The sequence below is a fragment of the Sus scrofa genome, chromosome 6 (genome assembly GCF_000003025.6).
Source record: "Sus scrofa isolate TJ Tabasco breed Duroc chromosome 6, Sscrofa11.1, whole genome shotgun sequence".
Taxonomy (NCBI): domain Eukaryota; kingdom Metazoa; phylum Chordata; class Mammalia; order Artiodactyla; family Suidae; genus Sus; species Sus scrofa.
In genome coordinates this window covers 32,888,505-32,900,927 of record NC_010448.4, presented here as the reverse complement: position 1 = coordinate 32,900,927, position 12,423 = coordinate 32,888,505, and positions in this window count along the sequence as shown.

Below are 12,423 nucleotides of genomic sequence, written 5' to 3'. Positions count from 1 at the left end.
AAAATATAGGATTTATTTTAATTAGGGGTAGAAAGCAATAGATTTATTCAGTGGGTACTGAAAATTAATAATTATTACATAAGTTAATATTGTATATATGATTATTCTATTTCTTTAACCCTTGATCCAAAGGAATTACTGTTTTTTTGTATTTTAGAATTCTACATAGATATACTGAGTGCTCAGTTATACCAACTCATGTTAATTAATGTAAGTATGTATGTACTGATTTATTTTAAATGACAAAAGGGCAAACTTTTATGTGTAGAGAAGTTCATCATCTTCAAGCCAAGACACCTCTAGTGGCTACTGAGTGAACTTGCAGTATGGGGTCCAGTATGAACTATCAAACCATAGATCAGAACTTCCCAGAAGTGTGCCATGCATGAATTATGAGCATTGGTGGAAATCAATGTTGTGTGGCCTAAAGCTTATACAATTGGGAAAATGTTTTAAATGAAAATGAATTAAAAAAACTGCAGATTCAAAATTAGCTTCAGGACTTTGGATGGAGCCCATGAAAGTAAGAATTCCTGAAGTATAAGTTTCATAAACATCCTATCCTTTTCAAACTACTCCAAAAAACTACAGAGGAAGGCACACTTCTGCACTTATTCTATAAGGGGCCAGCATCATCACCCTGATACCAAAACCAGACAAGGATGCCACCCACACAAATTACAGGACAATATCACTGATAAACATAGGACAAAAATATCAGCAAACCAAATTCAACAACACATTAAAAGAATCATACAGGGAGTTCCCGTCGTGGCACAGTGGTTAACGAATCCGACTAGGAACCATGAGGTTGCGGGTTCTGTCCCTGCGCTTGCTCAGTGGGTTAACGAACCGGCGTTGCCGTGAGCTGTGGTGTAGGTTGCAGACGAGGCTCGGATCCCGCGTTGCTGTGGCTCCGGCATAGGCCGGAGACTACAGCTCCGATTCGACCCCTAGCCTGGGAACCTCCATATGCCGCAGGAGCGGCCCAAGAAATAGCAAAAAGACAAAAAAAAAAAAAAAAAAAAAGAATCATATACCATGATAAAAATGTGATTTATCTCAGGAATGCAAGCATGGTCCAAAATATGCAAATCAATAAATTCAATCAGCATGTTATATCATGTTAACAATTTGAAAAATAAAAATGATATAATTATCACAATAGATGCAGAAAAAGCTTTTGACAAAATTGAACATATATTTATGATTAAAAACTTTCAACAAAGTGGGTACAGAGGGAACATACATCAACATAATAAAAGCTACATATGGGAGTTCCCACTGTAGCACAGCAGGTTAAGGATCCCATCTTGCCACAGCTGTGGCATACCTTGCAGCTGCACCTCAGATTCGATCCCTGGACCCAGAACTTCCATATGCTGTAGGTGCAGTTAAAAAAAAAAAATCTATATATGACAAATCCACAGCTAACATCATATTCAATGGTGAAAAGCTGAAAGCATTTCCTCTAAGATGAGAAACAAAATAAGGATGTCTATTCTCACCACTTTTATTCAGCATAATATTGGAAGTCCTAGTCATCAGACATGAAAAAGAGGAATCCAATTTGGAAAGGAAGAAGTAAAACTGTGACTATTTGCAGATGACATGATACTATTTATAGATAATCCTAAAGATACCACCAAAAAACTACTAGGACTCAGCAAGGAATTCAGTAAAGTTGCAGGATACAAAACTGATACACAGAAATCTGTTGTATTTCTATACACTGATAATAAACTATCAAAAAGAGAACTTTTTAAAATCCCATTTATAATCACGTCAAAAATAATAAAATACCTAGAAATAAATCTAAGTAGGTGAAAGACCTGTACTTGGAAAACTATAAGATGATGATGAAAGAAGTTGAAGACAACACAAATGTAAAGTGCTCATGAACTGGAGAATTAATATTGTTAAAATGACCATACTACCCAAGGCAATCTACAGATTCAATGCAATTCTTAACAAAATACAGGTGGCATATTTCACAAAACTACAACAAATTATTCTAAAATTTGGAAGGAAGCACAAATGACCCTGAATAGCTAAAACAATATTGAGAAGAAGAACAAAGCTGGAGGTATCACACTCCCTGATCTCAAACTATACCGAAAAACTACCATACTCAAAATAGTATGGTACTGGCACAAAAACAGCACATAGAGCAATGGTACAGAAAGAGAATCCAGAAATAAACCCATACATATATAAGTAATTAACCCATGGCATAGGAGGTAAGAATATACACTGAGAAAGAAACAGTCTCTTCAATAAATGGTGTTGGAAAAACTGGAAAGCTTTGTGCAAAAGAGTCAAAATGGACTCCACAAAAAATAAATTAAAAATAGATGAAAGACTTAAATGTAAGACCTGAAACCATAAAACTTCTAAAAGAAAACAAAAGCAGTATGCTCTTTGACATAAGTCTTAGTAATATTTTTTTGGATACGTTTCTTCAGGCAAGGGAAACACAAGCAAAAATAAACAAACAGGACTATATTATACTAAAAAGTTTTTACACAGCTAAGGAAACTATCAACAAAATGAAAAGGCTACCTACAAAATAGTAAAAGATAGTGGCAAACAATATATCTAATAAGGGGTTAATGTCCAAACTATTCAGAGAACTCATATAATTCAACATCAGAAAAAACAAACAACCCGATTTAAAAATGGGCAGAGGATCTGAATAAAAATTTTCCCAAAGAAGATATGTAGGTGGTCAACAGGCACAGAAAAGATGCTCAACATCATTAAGCATAAAGGAAATGCAAATCAAAACCACAGTGACCTATCACCTCGCACTTGTCAGAATGGCTATTCTCAAAAGGACAACAAATAACAGGTGTTGGTGAGGCTATGGAGCTAAGGGAACCCTCATTCACAGCTGGTGGGAATGTAAATTTGTGAAGTCCCTGTGGAAAACAGAATGCATGTTCCTCAAAAAAATTATAAATAGAAATAACATATGATCCAGCAATCCACTCCTGGGTATTTATCCAAAGAAAATTAAAACACTAATTAGAAAAGATATATGTCCATAGCAGTATTATTCATAATAGCGAAAATATGGAAGCAATCTAAATGCCATTCAGCCATAAAAGAAGAATGAAATCACACCATTTGCAACAACAGGGTTGGACAGAGATGGTATTATGCTGAGTGACATATGTCAGAAAGACAAATATTATATGATTTCACTTACATGTGGAGTCTAAAAAATCAAAACACTGGACAAATATAACAAATATAACATAAATGTATATGAGATAAATATAACAAAGCAGAGTTATAGTTACAAAGAGTAAACAATAGTTGCTAGAGGGGAAGGCAGTGAGGGGAGAAAAGAAATAGGTGAGGGAGATTAAAAGGTATAAATTTCCAGTTGCAAAATAAATGATTCACAGCTATGAAATGTACACTGTAGGGAAGACAGTCAATAATTACGTAATATCTTCGTATGGTGACATCCTAGCTAGACACTACAGTGATCCTTTTGAAAGGTATAGAAATATTGAATTATTATGCTGTGTAATGGGAAATAACAGTGTTGTAGGTCAATTATACTCCAAAAACAAACAACCAAACTCATGGAAAAAGAGACCAGATTTGTGGTTACCAGGGGCAGGGGAGGATGGGAGGGATATTTTGGATATCTGGTTTTTGTTCTGTTTTGTTTTTGTTTTTGTTTTGTTTTTTAGGGCCACACCCATGGCATATGCAGGTTCCCAGGCTAGGGGTCTAATCAGAGCTGTTGCTGCCGGCCTACACCACAGCCACAGCAACGTAGGATCTGGGCCACGTCTTCCACCTACACCACAGCTCATGGCAATGCTGGATCTTTAACCCACTGAGCAAGGCCAGGGATCGAACCCACAACCTCATGGTGCCTCTTCAGATTCATTTCCACTGTGCCACAATGGGAACTCCGGGAGAGATATTTGGATGAAGGCAATCAAAGGTGAAAAATTCCAGTTCTAAGATAAATAAGTACTAGGGATGTAATGTACAATAACATAAAGATAACTAACACTGCTGTATGTTTTATGTGAAAGCTGTTAAATCAGTAAATCCTAAGGGTTCTCATCACAAGGAGAATTTTTTTCTGGTTCTTTAATGAGATGTATGGATGCTCACTAAACTTACTGTGATAACCATTTCATGATATATTTAAGTCAAAGTATTATGCTGTACACCTTAAACTTATACAGTGCTGTGTGTCAGTTATAGCTCAGCAAAACTGAAGAAAAATAATAAATAAATGGGTTTTTTTAATCCTATGGATTTAAAATTAGATGCAGGACTTTGCCTGGAGCCCATGAAAGTGAGGGTTCCTAAAGTTTACGTTTCATAAGCAATTCGACAAAGATACTTCTGGGTGACAGGTGTGGCAAGAATCTGACTTGTTAAATCTCTCAAAGTAGCCTGGTAGACTTGAGGTGGGCAGCGCCTCAAGATGAGCTGCCTCCATCCAGCCATGAATCTATTTGCCCTTTTTGGCTAACATATGTTACATCCATTGAGCAGAATAATGAAAATTTTGAGAAGCGCTGCTCCTGGTAACATGACGACAATTTTGCTTTCTGTGACTACGAACACATTGTCTTCTTTACCTTAAGCTAGAACTGAAAGCAATGGCAGAACGCCCCTCACGTTTTCTAACTCCCCAAGGAATTTTAATCCCTTGCCCAATGTGTACCTCCAAACAATTCTGTAAGGCAACACAGGCTGTATTACCCTTGTTTGATCAGAGAGTCAGCTGAGAAATTTGGGGGCATTTAAAAATGAATATCCTTTTCACGTGCTTCTTTCTCTCCTCTTTCTTAATCTCTTGGCTCTTATCTCTACTTCCATCAGAAAAATGAAGTTTTTATTCTTTCACATGAGCATTTTTAATATGGCTGCCATACTTGCGTCATGAGAGCTAACTATGTAAGCATGCTCACCTCTGCAGAAGGAATCCCAATCCCATTTTGAGTCTTTCAGTCAAGACTCCATAAGCACACAGGCATCTAAAAATAAATAAATAAATAACACCAAAACCAAAACAAACAAACAAACAAAAAACACCTGGAGTTCCCATTGAGGCGCAGTGGAAATGAATCTGACCAGGAACCATGAGGTTGCAAGTTCAATCCCTGGCCTCGCTCAGTGGGTTAAGGATTCGGCGTTGCCCTGAGTTGTGGTGTAGGTCGCAGATGAGGCTCAGATCTGGTGTGGCTGTGGCTGTGGTGTAGGTTGGCAGCTCTGATTAGACTCCTAGCCTGGGAACCTCCATATGCTGCAGGTGTGGTCCTAAAAAGGAAAACAAAAACAAAAACAAAAAAACCCCCGCTTAATATATTTGCTATATACTGTTGTTCTGAACATGTCATTTCCAGAGTGCTCATTTACCAAGAGATCTGCATAATTAGCAGGTGCCAAAAAATGCTGCAGAGGAATATTTCCAATCTGCTGAATGACAATTCTTTCTCCCCATGAAGGCTGCAATGACTTTACATAAAGATGCTGAATTTTCTGTGCTGAAAAGTCACATATGCCCCATCTGGGTATCAAACACTATGGTGTTTCCAGCTTCTTCTGTTCTTTCTAGGAAGATCTGTGAGGCAGGTGAGCTTAGGACTGTAACAAACTGGGTTAGCATGGAGAGCTTTTTGCCCTGTTTATTGAAATTAAATGCTAATTGGTCCCAGAGCTGCAGACAATTCTGAGATACAAAATCGTGTGTATTGTGGTCACTTCCTCTCCTACTAGTATGAAATCGCCTCAAAAAAAAAAAAAAAAAAAAAAAAGCACAGAGGCACAGATACTGGCCTATAGGTATGCTCCTTGATGAATTATTGAATGAATGAATGAATAAAGAGAAAATCTCCCATTTTTCTTGGGATTTTGGTTTTAAAACTAACTTCTGACTTACCAGATGCTGACAGCGATCATAGTATTATTCACAGAAAAATATTATTATTCTCATCTAATGACCCAGAGGGTAACATCACCTACCTTTCAATACCTCAGAACTTTTACCTATACTATTTCACTAGTTCCTTTAGGGGTAGATTTTTTTTTTTTAATTGTCATTTTTCAGGTAATATATAAGCTCACTTAATGAGACTGGATTACCTATATTTTGAACTGAATATTTGTGTCTGCCAATATTCATATTCTGAAACCCGAATCTCCAATGAGATGGTATCAGTAGGTGGGGCCTTTAGGAGGAAGTACTTAGGTTATGAGGGTGGAGCGAGCATTATGGGATTAAGGTCTATTGGGAAAGGCAATCTCTCTCTCTCTCTCTCCCTCTTTTTTTTTTTTTTTTTTGCTGCACCCACGGCTTGCATTAAGTTCCTGGACCAGGGATCAAACCTGAGCCACAGCTGTAACCAGAGCCACTGCAGTGACAATGCCAGATCCTTAACCCTCTGAGCCACCAGGGAGCTCCCAGGAAAGGCAGTCTCTTGCATGTAGTTTTTGGCCTGGATTTGGCCACATAAAAATGTGTCTTGAGCCTGTAACACTTCCTTACCAAGCAATAAAGAGCACTCAAAACCTATGCTGGACTTGTCATCTTATGTAGGAATACCTTTCTCTGTTTCAGACTCAGTGTTTACTCCTTTGTTCTGTTTAAGCACGTGTATCATATGGCACCTGTCCATCCCCACTACCACATCTGCCCTCTTCGGGAAGGAAACAAGATCCTTCCACTACAGGCCAAGAGGACTGTGTGCAGCCCGAATGCGCTAAGAGGAACCTACTAGCCATGGAAGACTGATGTCCACAACTGAAGCTAATCTTGTTCTGTCTTCGCTATGTGACCAAAGCATTATTCTCTCTCGTGTTTATCAGGTTGTCTTTTCCTTGGTGACTCTACTACCAAGAGGCAGTGGGCAGAAGTGCTTGGAATGTGACGCTGAGAAAAGAAGCTACATCCAAGTTCAAAAGAAAGGAGAGGCCTGAGTGATTAGCAATGTCCGCCCTCAACACTGAGGAGGGAAGTAGGAAGTCCGCGTGCCATGTTTGGCTGATCTTAATTGAGAATTATGTTTTACTCATGCTATTGCTCTACTTTCTTATGGAAAAGAACTATCACTTTCCTTTAATCCTCCAGAACTGAACTTAAGCACACCTTAGGTGCTCAGTGTGGATTCAGTCATTAAACTAAGTGAAAATGGCCTTCCACCCAGCTAGATGGCAAAGATCATGACAACAGCAACAATAACAACAAAAGCCACAAAGTGTTTTGGCTTTTGTGAGCATGATTTGAACCTGAGATATGCAAATTCTTCTGATGTGCAACATTCCCTCTGCAGGGAAACCACAGGAATTTAATAAAATAGCATTCTTCCCCATGGAACGATGTCTCTCCCCCATCCTCTTACTTTTAGTTGAAAATCAAATTTGAATGCTATGTCTTCTCATGCATCTTCAAGATTTATTCATGAGTCACAGCTGAATGCTCTATGTGTTGTATTTATGTGAACAAACACACATGAAAAAAAAAAAAGAATCAGTTCCATTATCTAGATAGATGTGTGTTTGTCAGCATCTGAGAGAATATCCATCCTGGATGGTGTAAGTATTCAGCCACTCTTTAAAAACATCAGTCAGGCATTGTAAGACTTACAACTACAGCATAAGCAATGACCTTTATACGTGTCTTTCCTCTTATTATCTACACACTGTGAAATAGAAACAAGTTGATATTGGAAATCTTTGTAATATCAGTTTAGAAGCTATCTATTTCAAATGAATTCTGCTTGGCGCACCAACTATAATTTTATTAACAGTGGCAATGTATTGAGACATTATTCAAGGGAATTCTAACAGGTATTCAATCACTCTGTCCCACTACCCTTAACACACACACACACACAGACACACACACACACACACGCATACATCCTTTTGAGAAGAATCACAGGACTGTTTTTTCCCCTCCCAACACAGGATCCTATGGCAATTTAAAATCTTTATAACATCTTTTCGATTAAATTTCTAAAACCTCATCGGGAGTATGGCATCTTCAAGGGACACAGCTTTCATAGGAACTGTACTCTACAAGCTTGGTGATCTTTCGAATGACTTGGCTAGAGGGCTTCATTTACCTTTCCAGTCCCTAAAAGGTAAATGACACTTAGCGGAAAAAGGAGCTTGATTTGGGGCAGATTTCCTAGGATTTTTCTTTAGACTTAGATAATATCACAATTTCAGCCAACTTAATTCCTGCTACCACTCCTATTAACACCGAATGTCTCCAACATTAGGAAATCTGGTGGTAGAAACATTGTTAATGACACTTCATGGAAAAAAAAAAAAGCATAAGATAATGTGGGATATAAACGTTTGCGATCAATTAAGCTTGTGCCAATTGGCTTTTTCATATTACCCATCTTTTTTAAAAAATCCATTTACCATGAAAGCGCTCTGCCTTCCTCACAACAGACATCATGACAATTTTCCCACTAACTGCCTGAACACTTAACAGTGCACGCGTGTGAGCTGCCATTGATCTTCCCCAGGCCGAAAACATAATAAGAGTCAAAATGTGCTGCTTCCTAAACCAAGCATACGCCTAGGAAATGATCTCGTTTCATCACCACCTAGTTTCTATGGTCACTGTAACACACTGTAACAAGCTCAGTGGTTTAAAAAAACCCAAATTTACTCTTGTACAGCTATGGGAGTCACGAGTCTTAAAGTGATAAAAGCAAGGTGTTGACAAGATTGAGTCCTTCGGGAGACTCTGAGGGGAGAAGCTGCTCCTTTGCATTTTCAGCTTCTGGCATACACCTGGATTCTTTGGTTTGTGGCCCCTTCCTCTTTCTTTAAAGCAATCACTCTGTTTCTATCATTACATTGCCTTTCCCTCTTCTGAAGTCACATCTCCCACTACTTCTTTCTTATAAGGACACTTATGAGTATACATTGGGCCTGCCCAAATAATCCAGAATAATCTCCCTATCTCAAGGTCCTTAACTTAATCACATATGCAAAGACCCTTTTGCCATCATATAAATTAACGCTCACGAGTTTCAGGGATGGAGACCTAAATATCTTAGGGGACATTATCCCACCACCCACATTCAACTAATTAAGTTTCTTGTCAAAATAAGAGGGAAATAGAATTGACTTCTCTTTGAAAATTGGGCATTACTCACAAAGAAGTGTATAGAAAAAAAGTAATAACTTGCAAAGAATGTAAATCAGTCTTTAATATTGTATTTTAAGCAGTTTCTTGGAAGTGAATAAGGATCAATGTTATACAATTAAGAACTTGGAAGGAGAGCCTATGAACAAACAGGGTTTTTAGTTCTAAGCAACCGTATCCAACTTCAGCTAACTTAAGGAGAAAAGAAATTCATTAAAGGATCGATGAAATCAATGGCAGGCTAGCTGGCTCAGCTCGGTCTTCGAGAAAAAAACCAAGAGAGACTGGACATTAGGAAAATGACTTAGGTTACACAAAAGGTACAGTTTGATTCCTTTAATGTTTCTGGACTTTGGCTAAACATACTTGAGTTCCTAAAGCCAAGAGGCATGAGGTTTCATCTAGTAACATGCCTTACTAGTAAACTGAGACAAATTGCTTAAAATCTCAGCCTCAGTCTCTTCGTATATAAAATGAGTAAGAGTACTCAGTGTCTAAAGTGATCACAAGGATCAAAAAGATATTACATATAAACTACTTACAACAATGTCTGACACGTACTGTTGAAAATAAATTGGAAAAATCACTGACCCTTATTATTCTTGCAAATCCAATCATGAATAATTTCTCAACTGTCCCTGAGCCTTTGCCTCACTTTCCCAAGATTCAAACTCCTGAATGGGATCACATGACTCCATCATATCTTCATGGATAGAAACAAGAAAAATATTTCCCTTTATTTCCATAGGGGAAGTAAAGCCCTACCTCACCCTTTGAGCCGCATCCCTCTAAAAAGAAGACGAAGAGTTCCCATCATGGCTCAGTGGTTAACGAACCCAACTAGTACGCATGAAGACACGGGTTCGATCCCTGGCCTTGCTCAGTGGGTTAAGGATCCAGCACTGCCCTGAGCTGTGGTGTAGGTCGCAGATGCGGCTCGGATCTGGCATTGCTGTGGCTGTGGTGCAGGCCGCCAGCTGCAGCTCCACCTCTACCCCTAGTCTTCATATGTTGCAGGTGTGGCCCCCCCAAAATAAATAAATGAATGAACGAATAAATAAATAAAAAGAAGATGACTTGGACCCTGAATTGAGGATAAAGGAAAGAAAATGGTACCACAGCCGATATTCCCAGGTACAAGAAAATCTAATTCGGAATCTAAGCAGTCAGAAGTAACACAGGGCCATATCCAGTGGACAATCCAATGGCCACATGACCATTCCTTAATTTTTCCTGTTACCTTAGTTCATTTCCTTAATCCTGGTTTAGTTGGCTAATCCGTGATAAAATTTAATTCTAAATTTTATTTCTTGGTATACACTAAAGAAAAATTAAAACACCAAAAAATATTAATATAATTTACAAAAGTCTACATATTACACATGTCCATTGGAAATTTTTTATTTGGATACATATTGTTTAAATGGATGCATTTTAAATTTGGAGATGGAGCACATGGTAGGGAGTTAGAGAAGAGACTTTTGGAAATGATCAAAGGAAATTTAACATTCATCTGAAATGACTGTATTATTTTATAAAAACTTTTAAATTTAACCTGAAGCAAATATGGAAATTAATAGCAGTTAAGGGCGAAAACACATGTTAATTACATTTTTTTTTCTACTTTTGACAATTTTTTAACTTCTCAAAAATATGCACACCAAGTTAGGGCATAACGAATCAGCAAATCACCACACAAAACGTGTTTTAAAGGCCTGAGTACTTAGTAACATGTGCAAACCCATAAAGTGGAGAGGAGATAGAATTCTTTCCAGTTGTACGAAATGGAATTTAATAAAGAGTTCATTAAATTCATTGTGTTTTGTCCAATGAAAACAGAAAAGTCATACGAATATGAAAAAGACCACACAGCATGGAAGAGGAAAAGGTCTGAATACTAATCACTCCAGTTTGATTTTGCAACAGCTCTTTGTTCTACTCTGACACAGAAAGGCCAAGGGCAACAACTCTCATTCCTTTCTTCCTTTGCACAGATGTTTCCTGTGCTTGCAAAGAAGGTCAGTAGAGCTCTTCTCATCCTTCAAGACTGATCCCCTTCGGTTGATCCTCCTAACCCCCAAGTTAAGCTGGGTTCCCTCATCTGTGCTCCCAAAATATCCATAACCCTCCCCCACCAGCCTGTGACCATTGAGAGAAGACAGACTACATCTCTATGGCGCTTTTAAATGGAGAAATTTATTGTCAAGATTTTACATTGTGGGTCTCCTAGAGAGGAAGAGTGGAAAAGGCATAACCCCAAGGATGATTATGGAAGCTACCAGCTCTGACATTCTGTCATTATGAAACTCATACCCCTTTCTAGCTCTGGTTGAGGTATCACTTCTATTTGAAAGTCCTTCCCTCATGAACTCAGTCTGCAACACTTGACTAGACACTAAATATTCCAACAAGATGACTGCCACTTTCTTTTCATGTGGGTATCTGTTTCTTAAACCAGACTGTTAACTGCTTGAGGGCAAGAACCACAGGTGGTACTGATCTGTGACTTTCATGATTTTTATATAAAAGTAGGTAATAAACACTTGTAGATGATAATCTTGTTACTAAAACAATGTTCCATTGTGACTCTGTTATTGTCAGTATCAGGTTAAAAGATGACAAAGATTAAGAAGTGTGTGTATATAATTAAGCTTAACTTGGTCTAAGTGAGTTCCTGCTAGGAGCTAATGTGGCACTACGATGGCACTGTTGATGATCCAAGAGAAGTAGTGGACAGGAAGCTGGATAGAGCAGAGGAAGGGAACAAAGCAAGGAAAGTTCTTGTTTTTCATGAATTCGTAAATCTTATATGTATGATAACTTCACATGTACAACAAACTCGTTACCCTTCCTAGATGGGTCTGGCTGGGTCATTATTGATAATAAATCATGGTATCCACATTGCCTTGCTTCTTCAACTGGTAGCAGTGGTACACAGAAGAAGCCATGGGCTGGGAAAAATTGGATTCTTGCTCTCTGAGTGTCCTGTGTCAGCTATCTTGGCATTAGAGCCACCATGCTGCCTGCTGCCTATCTTTGTCAATATTCAATAGTGTTGACCTTTCTACAAAGGAAGAGTGGAGAAGGCATAACCATAGGTGGTATAAAATGATTTCATGATCAAGTGAATTAGGAAAAAAAAATCTGGTCCAGTTAAATGTCTCTTAACTGCAGGACTTCTCAGAGCCTTTAGTATGCAGATAATGCCTCCAAGAAGGACCTATAATTTGCAGAGCTTATAATTTTCTATTTTGCAAGAGTAGTATTCCAGG